The sequence below is a fragment of the Gossypium hirsutum genome, chromosome A07 (genome assembly GCF_007990345.1).
Source record: "Gossypium hirsutum isolate 1008001.06 chromosome A07, Gossypium_hirsutum_v2.1, whole genome shotgun sequence".
Classification (NCBI taxonomy): domain Eukaryota; kingdom Viridiplantae; phylum Streptophyta; class Magnoliopsida; order Malvales; family Malvaceae; genus Gossypium; species Gossypium hirsutum.
In genome coordinates this window covers 35972862-35983963 of record NC_053430.1, presented here as the reverse complement: position 1 = coordinate 35983963, position 11102 = coordinate 35972862, and the positions used below count along the sequence as shown (strand labels likewise).

Here is an 11102-nt window from a genome sequence, read left to right as displayed (position 1 = left end):
AGTTTCTAAAATTTGGTATGTGATTATGGAATTCATAATTTGGGTATGTAAATGGGCTTATGAAGGCCCATGAGTTGGCCAAAACCCGGTAGAATTTTTAAATTTTGGACTTAGGAGTTAGGGGTTCTGGCTAGGTGCCCTTATATAAAGTTGTGGGTAACATGCATCACAAAAAGAGCTGTAGTAAAGTGGCAAGGGTGACGCCACTAAGTTCCTAAAAAGGTGGCGTGTGGAGCATAAGTGAAGACCTGGGATCGATTCCCTGTGTTGGCAAATAAGAGTATTTATTTTTATGTGTAGAAAGGGTAAGTGTTAGAACCTAAGTGGATTCTGTAAGAGGAGAGTTGGATCAATTCAAATGCATAGATTAAGGAGGGATAAGGGGAGAGATTTTAGGGATTTGATATGGAGATAGAGTTGGCCGAATAAGGGAGATTGGAGAGGGGATTTTCGGCAGAGGGGTTTTAGTTAGGGATTTTCGGCACTTAGGTATTGGTGTGACGTTTTCTCCCATGAGGTTAGTCTTCTTCTCTCTTTTTCTTTTTACAGCCGAACCTACCATCTCTTCTTCCATCTTTTCTTCCTTCTCTTTCTTTCAAACCAGCCCATTATTTCCCTTCATTCACCCATTATTTCTTTCCTTTATCTCTACTTCTGTCGAAATACCACAAAAGCCGAAATCAGTGAAGCTAGGGGGTGCCGATTCTTTGTGACCAGCAACCTTTTCTTTCCTTTTCAATTGTTGGTGTTCAATTCCTTTACCTTTTAGGCATCTAGATTTAAGAGGAGAAAGACTGTGGTAAGTGCTCGAACTCTAAACAATTCCTAGAGTAACTTTTGGCCAAAAGCCGAAACCCCTCTACTTTAGGGAGGTGGCCGAATATGGGTATAGGCCTTATGGGGTCTTCTTTTAATATTTTTTGTGGCTTATTTAGTGGAGGAGCAGCAAGGTGTAGTGTCGACTTGGGGTAGCTTGGATCTCCGGAGTGGCTAGACCTAGTCATCAATCGCGACAAAGGTAAGATTCCTAAGGCCAGATGGTGGCCGAATGTGTAAGTATTAGTATTAGATGATTTTTGGTTCGGTTCAATTATGGGAAGCTGATTATTAACGATGGATTATAGGAGAAATCATGTAGGAGATCTCGTCGAGGAATATCGCCAAACAGGTGTGTAACAAACCCTATTTCATAAGCTTAAAGCGATAAATGCCGAAAAGCCGAAATGCCGAAATTCTGGCATTTCGAGGACTCGTGAGAAAACGAACGCTCATTAGTTAGTTAGATTCATTGAGATGATGATCAGGAACATTGGAAACGGTAAGAACGTGATTTTTGGCATTCACGGTAAGTTGGGCCTCGAGGGGCTGCAATAGGGCCCAATAGGCTTTCGGGCCCATTTGGGAAAAATTGGTAGAAAATGAAAATCTGTTAAATTGCATGTTAAGACTGTTAATACTATTATGGAAACTGGCTAAATGGGCCTAGATGACAAAATCGGCTAAGTAGGGCCCATTAGGGGTTTTAGGCCCAATAACTCGATTTTGCTAAAAATGGGCCAGAATCACTGTTTGCACCCATGAATTGTTAGTAACCGTTAATGAACATGGAAACCCTAATTTTGGTAAAATTACAAGATTACCCTTATAACATGAAAATGACCGTTTTGCCCCTAGGTAAAAATGACCATTATACCCCTAGGGTTTATGTATGAATTTAATACATGGGAATTTGATAAACATGGTATGTATGATATGCACATGACATGTATGATATGCACATGATATGTATGATATGCACATGATGTAATCATAAATGCATTGGGTTGGGTTTTTATATGAATGGTGGAAGAGGGCTTATGCCCCAGTTATTAAAGGGCTTATGCCCTAGTTATTAAAAGGGCTTTTGCCCCAGTTATTCAAAGAGGCTAGGCCTCCAGTTATATGATAAAGCAACTATGCTGCCAGTGGAGAGTTATGGTGGGGTGGGTCGAGTTAATCCCCACATGGTTGGTTGGTTGGTACGGGTGGAGAGTAGCGGATGGTGGGTTGAGTAGTCTCCCCAAATGGGCTTGCATTCTCTCATTGACATTACATGTGATATTGAAATGGGCCTATGGGCCATACCGTTTACAGTAAAGGCTTCGGCCCAGTAATATGAAATATGAAAAGGCTTCGGCCCAGTGTTATGAAATATGAAATATGAAAAGGGCTATGGCCCAATACATGTTGAGATTGGATTTGGGCTTAGGCCCAACAGGATGTTATTCTTTTGGGCTCTGAAAGGGGCTTGTTGCACACTGAGTTTCCAAACTCACCCCCCTTTCCTTAACCTTGTAGGTGAGCCTTGATGTGGGGACTTGGGCAGGAGGGGATTCAGAGTAGCCACGGTGATCGCCTTTGGACTTTTAAATAAGCGTTGGTTTTCATTAAATTTCCTTTAATTATTATTTATTTTTGGGTTGTAATAAGGCCATTTTAACTTTCCTTTTATTTCTTTTCGGGATTATTTTAATTTTAATAACTTTAAACCTGGTTGATAATTATTCAAATAGGCTAGACTTAGGACGTGTTTTCAAAACGATACTTGTTTTCAAAATAGCTCGACGCCACGATTAATCGATTTATCAAAGACGTCCACTTAAACAAATTTAAACTCGATATAACAAAGTGTGGCTATGGTTGTGGGCATGTCTAGGATTGGATCCAATCAAAGAGATTGGTACTTAAGCAGCCTTCATGGCTCACCTCCTCTGTCTCAGATACCTACCTGGTGCCCAGCTTCCATACACTTTATCAACTCAACAAAATATATGGTTTTTAAAACACTAAGACGGAACGTGGGTTTTCAACTCCAACGTGGCACGTCAGATTCGGCCATAACGTCTGGGCCGGGTTTGGGGTGTTACATTTAGTATAAGCCTAAATAATATCACCAATTCACAAGTTAGTGCACTTATACATGAGTCAAATGCATTCATCCATAAAGAAGTAGATTTATACATGTAATCACACCATTTAGTTCATAAAACCTTTTCATAAGTTCATGATTCATTCCATTTGGATACTTACCATTTCGTTTCCTTTTCATATCCATTGAACTATTTAGAATTACATCAGATACTCTGGAAAGCTCACACTAAATGTGCCTTTACATATAACCATAACCCTTCCTTTATATCATTGCTCACACGAGCTGTGGGTTGGAATCTAAGCTACACGATGCTACTCACAGCTGTTCTGGAGTATCTGCAACAAATGCAGGACCTCAGGCACCGGTAGGACATTCAAGACCAACACCCGAAACATGAAATCCCTAATGACATGTCATTTATATCTTGAGAATTCCTAAGGTTCAACTGGGATCATTATCTGTCAAATCGTCAGAGCATTCATACATTTGTATATCGATTGATTTACATTAAAACAAAACAATAACCATTCAATTTAAACTACATTAAATCGAATACAGGAAATAAGAACTTACCTCAATAGTTAGAGGTGTAGTAAAATAATCGAACTAATCCGACGCTTGAACTTTTCCTCGATCTAAATCTGAACATGGTTTATCTTGATTTAAATAGATAATTTTAATCAATTCAATACTTCTAGAATTCAATTTAATCCATAATTCATAATTATGCGAAATTATAATTTTACCCCTAACATTTCAACTTTTACAATTTTTTCCTTAATCTCATAACTTAGAATTTAACCATTTAAATCTAAATCCATGTTAACCATATATACAACGGACCTTGATCAACCTATATTTACCATTATTTCACAATAAAACCCATAGATTTACATATTTAAAAATCTAATCCTTAATTGCCATTTTTATCCAAATCACTTAACAAAACTTGTTTATTTTTCAACAAAGATTAATAATATACAAATTGACATAAAAATAATTAAAAAAAATTCATGGAATAACCCTTAAACTTTAATAGTTTTATAAATTAACCCCAGGCTAGCTAGATTAAGCTAAAAGAGACTCAAAAACATAAAAATCATTAAAAACGGGGCCTAAAATCATACCATGTAAGAAGAAATTCAATTCAAAGCTCTCCCTCTTCAATAATGAAGCATCTAATCAACAAAGAAGAAATTGGAAACGATGATAACCTTTGATAGGTTTAATTTACCTATTTACCATTTTACCCTATAAAAATCATCAAAATTTCATTAATACCTTACCCATAAATATCCACTAACCCTTTTAGCTAATATATTCAACTTTTACCCTTTTACGATTTAAACGTCAAAATTTCTTACTGAAACTTTAATATGACCTTAGTAATATTCTAAAACCACTTAACTTTAGGGTCTTACCACTTGAACCTAAGTGTTATTCCATTTAAAATAAATCATTAAATCAAAATTTATTATTACCCTATATATTACTCGTAAATAGTAAAGAATAATATTTACGGACTCATACATCAGATTTGTGGCCCCGAAACCACTATTTTGATACCATAAAGAAATGGGATATTAATGCTCATGACATGATTTTGATTGAAATTTCTATTTCATTCATTTTTTGCTTATTTTGAATGCATGCATGCAAGCTCGAGACATAATTGATTGTATGTTATGTTCTTAGATGGATTTGAATCTGAAAGGATTAAATACATCTGATTTTTAATCGATTGATACAAGTAAGTATTCAAAAGAATAATTGCAGCACTCTAGACATAGAAGTTGCGATCAGTATAGGTGAAGAACGTTAGTGTGGTTGTCATTCGTAAGTCTTGTAGACATACACAGACCCGGAAATATAACTCAATTTTGACTTTCAAATAAAGTAGACTGCAATAGTAAACCTCTGGGCAGTAGTTTAGTCAAAATTTTGCCATGGCATCATTATGTTATGAAAATATTACCTGAGTAATTCCAACCTTTACCATTCAACAATAGAAATATTTTTTACTTATTCCTTGTGAATTGCCACGACATTTAGATTGCTTTGTCATTTTTTAGTTATAATTGATATTATTAGTTCATTCATTAATTCTCTGCATCAATTTATACTTTGTTTCTGTTGCACAGTTTCATTAGTTAAATCTACAGTAATACATACCAATTCTAATCAATTTTTGATCCCTGTGGAGACGATACTTACACATCATTATATTACTTTAATTGACTTGTACACTTGCATATTTGCAATACATATTTACACACAACACCTATGCATCTGCTCCATCTTCAGAGTCATCTCCTTCATCGCTTCCTTTTCTATTAGTTGGATAATCCAAGGCTTGCAATCCATTTTACTTTGCAAACTCCTAAAGTTCTGGCCTCGTTTCTTACATCCATCAAATCATCCCATCAATTTTCTCCTCAACACTTTCACTTGCACTACTTCTCTTTAATTGCTTCTTTCATTTAAGTGATTCCGAAATGTCTATCTTCTTTTTCTTTCTTTGGTTTTATTCAGTGATTTGTTTTCTTTAGAGCTCAATATATTGGATATACAACGAACCACCAATTATAATTTTTGTGGGATTTATAAATTACTCATTCTCACTCATCTAAACTCTCGCCTTTTGACATAGTGTCGTTACAAAGTGAGGAAAGAAGAGTCCTACTTTTTGCCCACTCACGTAACATTTATTTCTCGGATGATCCACCTTCTTACGCATACATATTGTCGCTGCAAAATACTATACAAAAAAGTTACTTGGAAAGTATTAACACTAGAAACATTCAATGCAGGTACAACTCTAATACCTATAAATTGCATCCACATTTTTGCTACAAGAAACATTATAGCCTGAGTAAAATTCGTTAGGAACCCAATATCTTGTCGATAGCTCCAAGTTCCTCTACCTTGAGACAAATATTTTACAACACTCTCCATGTCAATATTTCCAAATTTATACAAATTAGCACAATTAAGAAAGTTCCTTTCATAGTACAAAGCATCATAAAAACCACATATCTAACTAGGGGTTATGGGGACTTCTATTGCTCAAACTATGATGTCACTCACATAAAGCCCAGTTCCATCTTGAATTATCTAGTGTTTAAGAGAAGCATAAAATTCAAGGTCTATGGGAATAACTACATTTTCTTTGGGAGTGATACAAAATTGCTCCCAACGATAGTATCGGACTAAAGTCCAAATTTCTCTGCAATAGACTATGGAGGGTTCGAACCCTCGCTCATGGATAAGAGCTCTCCCTTGATACTCAAGAAAATATTTCTTGACATTTAAATGATGAAATCTCACAGGGTCTGAAACTTTTAAAGTTTCTAAGACTGTAACCTTCTTGCTCTTCCTAGAAGGCATTTTCAATGATTTGAAAGCAAGAAACTAGAAAAGAAAATTTTAATGGAACATTAAAACGAGTAAGGAACAACTTAGCCTTAATGTAACGTCCCAAATCTTATTAATTTGTTTCTATAACTTTTGACACATAAGTGTGTGCATGCTTTAGTGGTTAAGTGTTTTGGGTGTGTGTGAAAGGTCCCAAGTTCAGGCCCTAGCTTTGGTGAAATTTGGCTTTTTCCTGAATTATGTCTTAACTTCTAGTCAGCAGGCTTATATTAAAATATTTGTAATTTCATATCACAACGGGCCTGTTGGTCTGGTGGTTAAGACATGTGTTGGAGTGTAGAAGGTCTGGAGTTCGAATCCCTGCGCGAGCGAGGGAGGTTTATTTTTCTTCGACTCTGCAATAGAGTTCCAGAGGTAGTAGAATTCTGAGTAGTTACTAGAGATGGGTCTAGTGGAAGAAATTAAGGGATTGAAGGGATTTACCAAATCAGTTCAGTTTTTATTTTTTTTTTCAAACTTTAGTTTTCCCGAAATTCTCTTATGGTTCTGACGTTAGTTGCCTTTCTCCCTTTCATCTCTGCGGAAATTTCTTCTTCTATCTATCTTTTTTTTCGCTCCTAGGTTCATCTTTGCTGTTCACAACGATTCCTTATTGTCTAATCAAGTAACGTGCGAATTCGGTAAGTGGTTTTGGTGCCTTAAAGTTTTGGGTTTTAAGCTAATAATTGGGATTTTATTTGTTAACTATTTTGACAGCCAAAAATCTTTTGTGAGAGGCTGTTCTAGTGCCGAATCATAGTGGGAAGTGTTCGTGGTTTGTAAGGTAATGGTTTTTGTTCAGTTTGATCGTTTAAGAGATTAACTGAGTAAAACGTGTTCAATTATAGGCTTAGGTTTGCTTAGGAGTGATTATGCATCGAAAACAAACTAGGTGTGTACTCGAAATGAAAAAAACAAGAAACGACGAAAGCCGAAAAATGATTCTATTGACGCCACACGGGCGTGTGGTTGCCCATGTGGTAGGCCGTGTGGCAGTACATGGTCGTGTGATTGACGAGGCCATGTTGTGCGCGAGGAACACGATAGTGTGATGGCCATGTGAGGCCGTGTGCGACACACAGACTCAAATAATAGGGTCATTCTTAGGCATTCTAAAGCCTATAAATACACCCTAGAGGAGAAGGAAAATGGGGGACACAGGGAAGGAAGCAGGGGGCTGCCCTCTCTTCATCACTCTCCTTCCCCTAGTGTTCTTGGTATTAGCCAAACTTTCACTTCCCCTCTCTCCTCCCTTTATTTTTCTCAATCAATCCCTCCTAACCTATTGCACCTTCTCTTCCTTCTTCCATTTAGATACTTGGGCCTGATTTCTACTTGCTCTTCTCTGGTTGTAGCCGACTAATTTCTTTCTCTCCCTATTCCTTCCCTTTTCATTTTTAGTACCTTGGTCAAATATCCATCTTACTCTTCTATGCTACTTTCTGTTGGTTAGGTGCTCGGATCTCTTCTCCCACTCTGGTGCTCTTGTGTTCGCCGAATATTGTTGGGTTAGTCTCACTCTTTTCCCTTTTGGTTTGTTTCACATTCTTGAGCCATCTTCTAACTTTTTTCTCTTCTTACCTGCTATCTCCTCTACCTTTCAGATCAATCCTTATTCGCGCTTCTCTGTTTGTCATTTCATTAATCTGTACTCTGTTAGGTTGCTGTGGTAAGCATGATACGGTGGTGATGTTTTTTTGCTTCTAATGCAAGTCTGAGATAAAAAGGTGGTATTTTTTCTAGTTGGTGATCGAAATTGATTGACACATCCCTTGGGAATCAAAGGTACGATTATTGTTGGCTTTTGGGTAAGAAGATTATGATTGTTTTGGAACTCCGTTAGTTTTCAATTGAAACATAGGTTAAGTAACTGATTAGTTATCACGCTATTTTTTCCTTCAGGCATAAGAGTGTTGAGAGCGCGAATTAACTCCAAATCGTATCATGTGTGTAATCACACTGAAAAACTATTAAATGGAAAAAGCCAAAAAACCGAAGAGTGCATCGCCGGCTCCAGACGGGCATGTGGCCACCCGTGTGATAGGCCGAGTATTAAAACGAGGCTGTGTTGTCGACGAGATGGCCATGAGCAATTTCATGAGCCGAAACGATATTGGGCCATTTTAGACCGAACTGGGCTTATAGGCCCAATGGGCCTGATAAACCGTAATTTATACATATTTTTATCCCATGCTTAGCACATTTTATGGATTATTTTTCCTTAAAATTGGTGAATTTGATGCTCCTAATGCCTAAATTTTATATTTAATACTTAGGTGAGCATAGGAGAGTGAAAGGAACGAGAAACGGGCCAAAAATGGAGAAAAGGAGCCAACGTACGAAATCAACACGGCCTGGACCTCCACACACGGGCATACCACACGGATGTGTCAATTTGGCAGAATCGAAGCACGACTCACACGGGTGGACCACACGCCCGTGCCTATTTAACAGGCTTGACCATGGCCTGAAGTAATCGCACACAAGCGTGTCCCTGTCGAGCCCAAGTTTTGTCCAATTCGGACAAGGCCAATTTTGACTATTCTTAGGCATTCTAAAGCCTATGAATACACCCTAGAGGAGAAGGAAAAGGGGTGACACCGGGAAGGAAGTACGGGACTGCTTAAGGAAAGCTGATTGATCCATCTCAGAAGCCGAATTCATCATCAAGACTGAAGAGCTCCCCTCAATTTCCTTTCAGGAGTTTTAGGTTTTTCTTTATGTTTTGTATTGATTATTCTTCTAAGATGTTTACCTTTTTAGGTATGAACTAAAACCCCTAAATACCTAAGGGGAATGAAACCTAAGACAAATCTTGTTATTATTATCTGAATTGTATGGTAAATATTTGACTTGTTCTTAATTATGTGTTCTTAATTCTTGTCTTGATATTCCAGGATATTGATTCAAGTTAAGCTCTTATTCAGAGGAGGAATAGACCCTGTCTAAGAGTACATTTGTCATAATTAAGCGGAGTTGGTTGTGCCCCTAGAGATAGGGTGACAAGATTTTGCCGGACTAGGGTGAAACCTAATAAACGGATCCATAGATCGAATTAATGCAACCTTAGGGAGTTAATTAGAAAGAGATTTCAATTATTCAACTTAGGGTTAGACGTTGTTAGTCTCAAGAGGGATAATAATATAACTTATGGATTTCTACAGATCAAGTCAAATGAATAAATCGTCCGATTCAGAGTCAAATAACAAGTGAAGTCTAGGTGGATTTTTCTTGAGGTATTGTCTTAATTCAATCGTTTTTCCAAAAGTAATTCCCCAATTCTATTTTCTATGAATTCTTAGTTTAGTTAATTAGTTAGTTAAAACAAACCCCATTATTCTTAGGCTAGATAATAAAAAGACAGTCATCACTAGTACTTTTAGTTCCTTTGGGTTCGACAATCCGGTCTTGCTAAAGCTATACTACAGTTAGATAGGTACACTTGCCTTCATCGTGATAATATTTAGTTTCAAGAACGATTCATTATTAATATTTAAAACCTGTCACGAATATCACGTATCAAGTTTTTGGCGCCACTGCCGGGGAACTAAGATATTAGGAACACTTAATTTTTATTACTTTAGCCATTTACTTTTACTGCAATTTAAATTTTATTCTAATTTTTATCACTAATTCTTCTTTTTCCTTTTTTTTGGCAGGTTTTTATAGTTTATGACTAGAAGAAACTCGTCAGGACCATTACTTTTTGACAGTGAGATTGATCACACAGGTCACAGAAACCAAAGATAAATAAGGCGAAGCTTAAGTTACACAGAGAACGAGCAAGAGGACGATATTCAAACCACAACCGAGGAGATGGTTGAAAACCAAGAAAATCAACTACCTCTTGCAATTACTGTTAATCAAAATCCTGCTCCGCGTACATGTATGATTATGCTAAACCTAATTTAATAGGAACTGATTGAAGTATAGTTAGACCTGCTATTACTGCAATTAATTTTGAACTGAAACCTAATACAATTCAAATGATACAACTGTTAGTTCAGTTTAATGGTTTGCAGGACGAGGATCCCAACGCTCACTCGACAAATTTCCTGGAATTTTGCAATACCTTTAAAATTAATGGTATTTCTGATGACGCCATTCGCCTTCGGTTGTTTCCTATTTCGTTAAGGAATAAGGCTAAACAATGGTTGAACTCGTTACCACGAGGGTCAATCACTACTTGGGAACAAATGACCGAAAATTTTTTATTAAAATATTTTCCACCGGCTAAAACAGCCAAATTACGTAATGATATCTCTTCTTTTGTACAGATGGATTTAGAAACAGTCTACGATGCATGGGAGAGATACAAGGACCTTTTAAGAAGGTACCCTCACCATGGGTTACCGCTTTGGCTACAGGTTCAAATGTTCCATAATGGCCTGAATCCTTCAACTCGGTTGATAATTGATGCAGCCACTGGAGGAACTATTAATAATAAGACACCTGAGGCGGCTTACGAATTCATAGAGGAGATGTCACTGGATAACTATCAGTGGCAAGTCATGAGGACAAAGCCAACAAAAATAGTCAGTGTTTATAACATCGATTCGATCACCATGCTCTCTAATCAGGTAGAAGTCTTGAATATGAAAATTAATGGTTTTCTTAGTTCTTCACAGGTTCATCCAGTAATACAGTGCGAAGCAAGTGAAGGTGGATCAAGCAATTCAGAATACCAAACTTATGGTCACAACATAGACAGCGAGCAGTTAAATTACATGGGTAACAATTCTCGATCTCAAACCAATCCTTATAGCAATAGTTACAG

At 37.0% G+C, this 11102-nt stretch overlaps 1 non-coding gene across 1 annotated transcript; it reads right to left on the bottom strand.

Moving 5' to 3' along the window:
* Positions 1 to 10569: 10569 nt before the first annotated feature.
* On the bottom strand, positions 10570 to 10676 carry LOC121204253 (small nucleolar RNA R71). The gene has a single exon (XR_005899182.1). It is a non-coding gene; the product is annotated as a small nucleolar RNA R71 (small nucleolar RNA).
* Between the last annotated feature and the right edge of the window lie 426 nt (positions 10677 to 11102).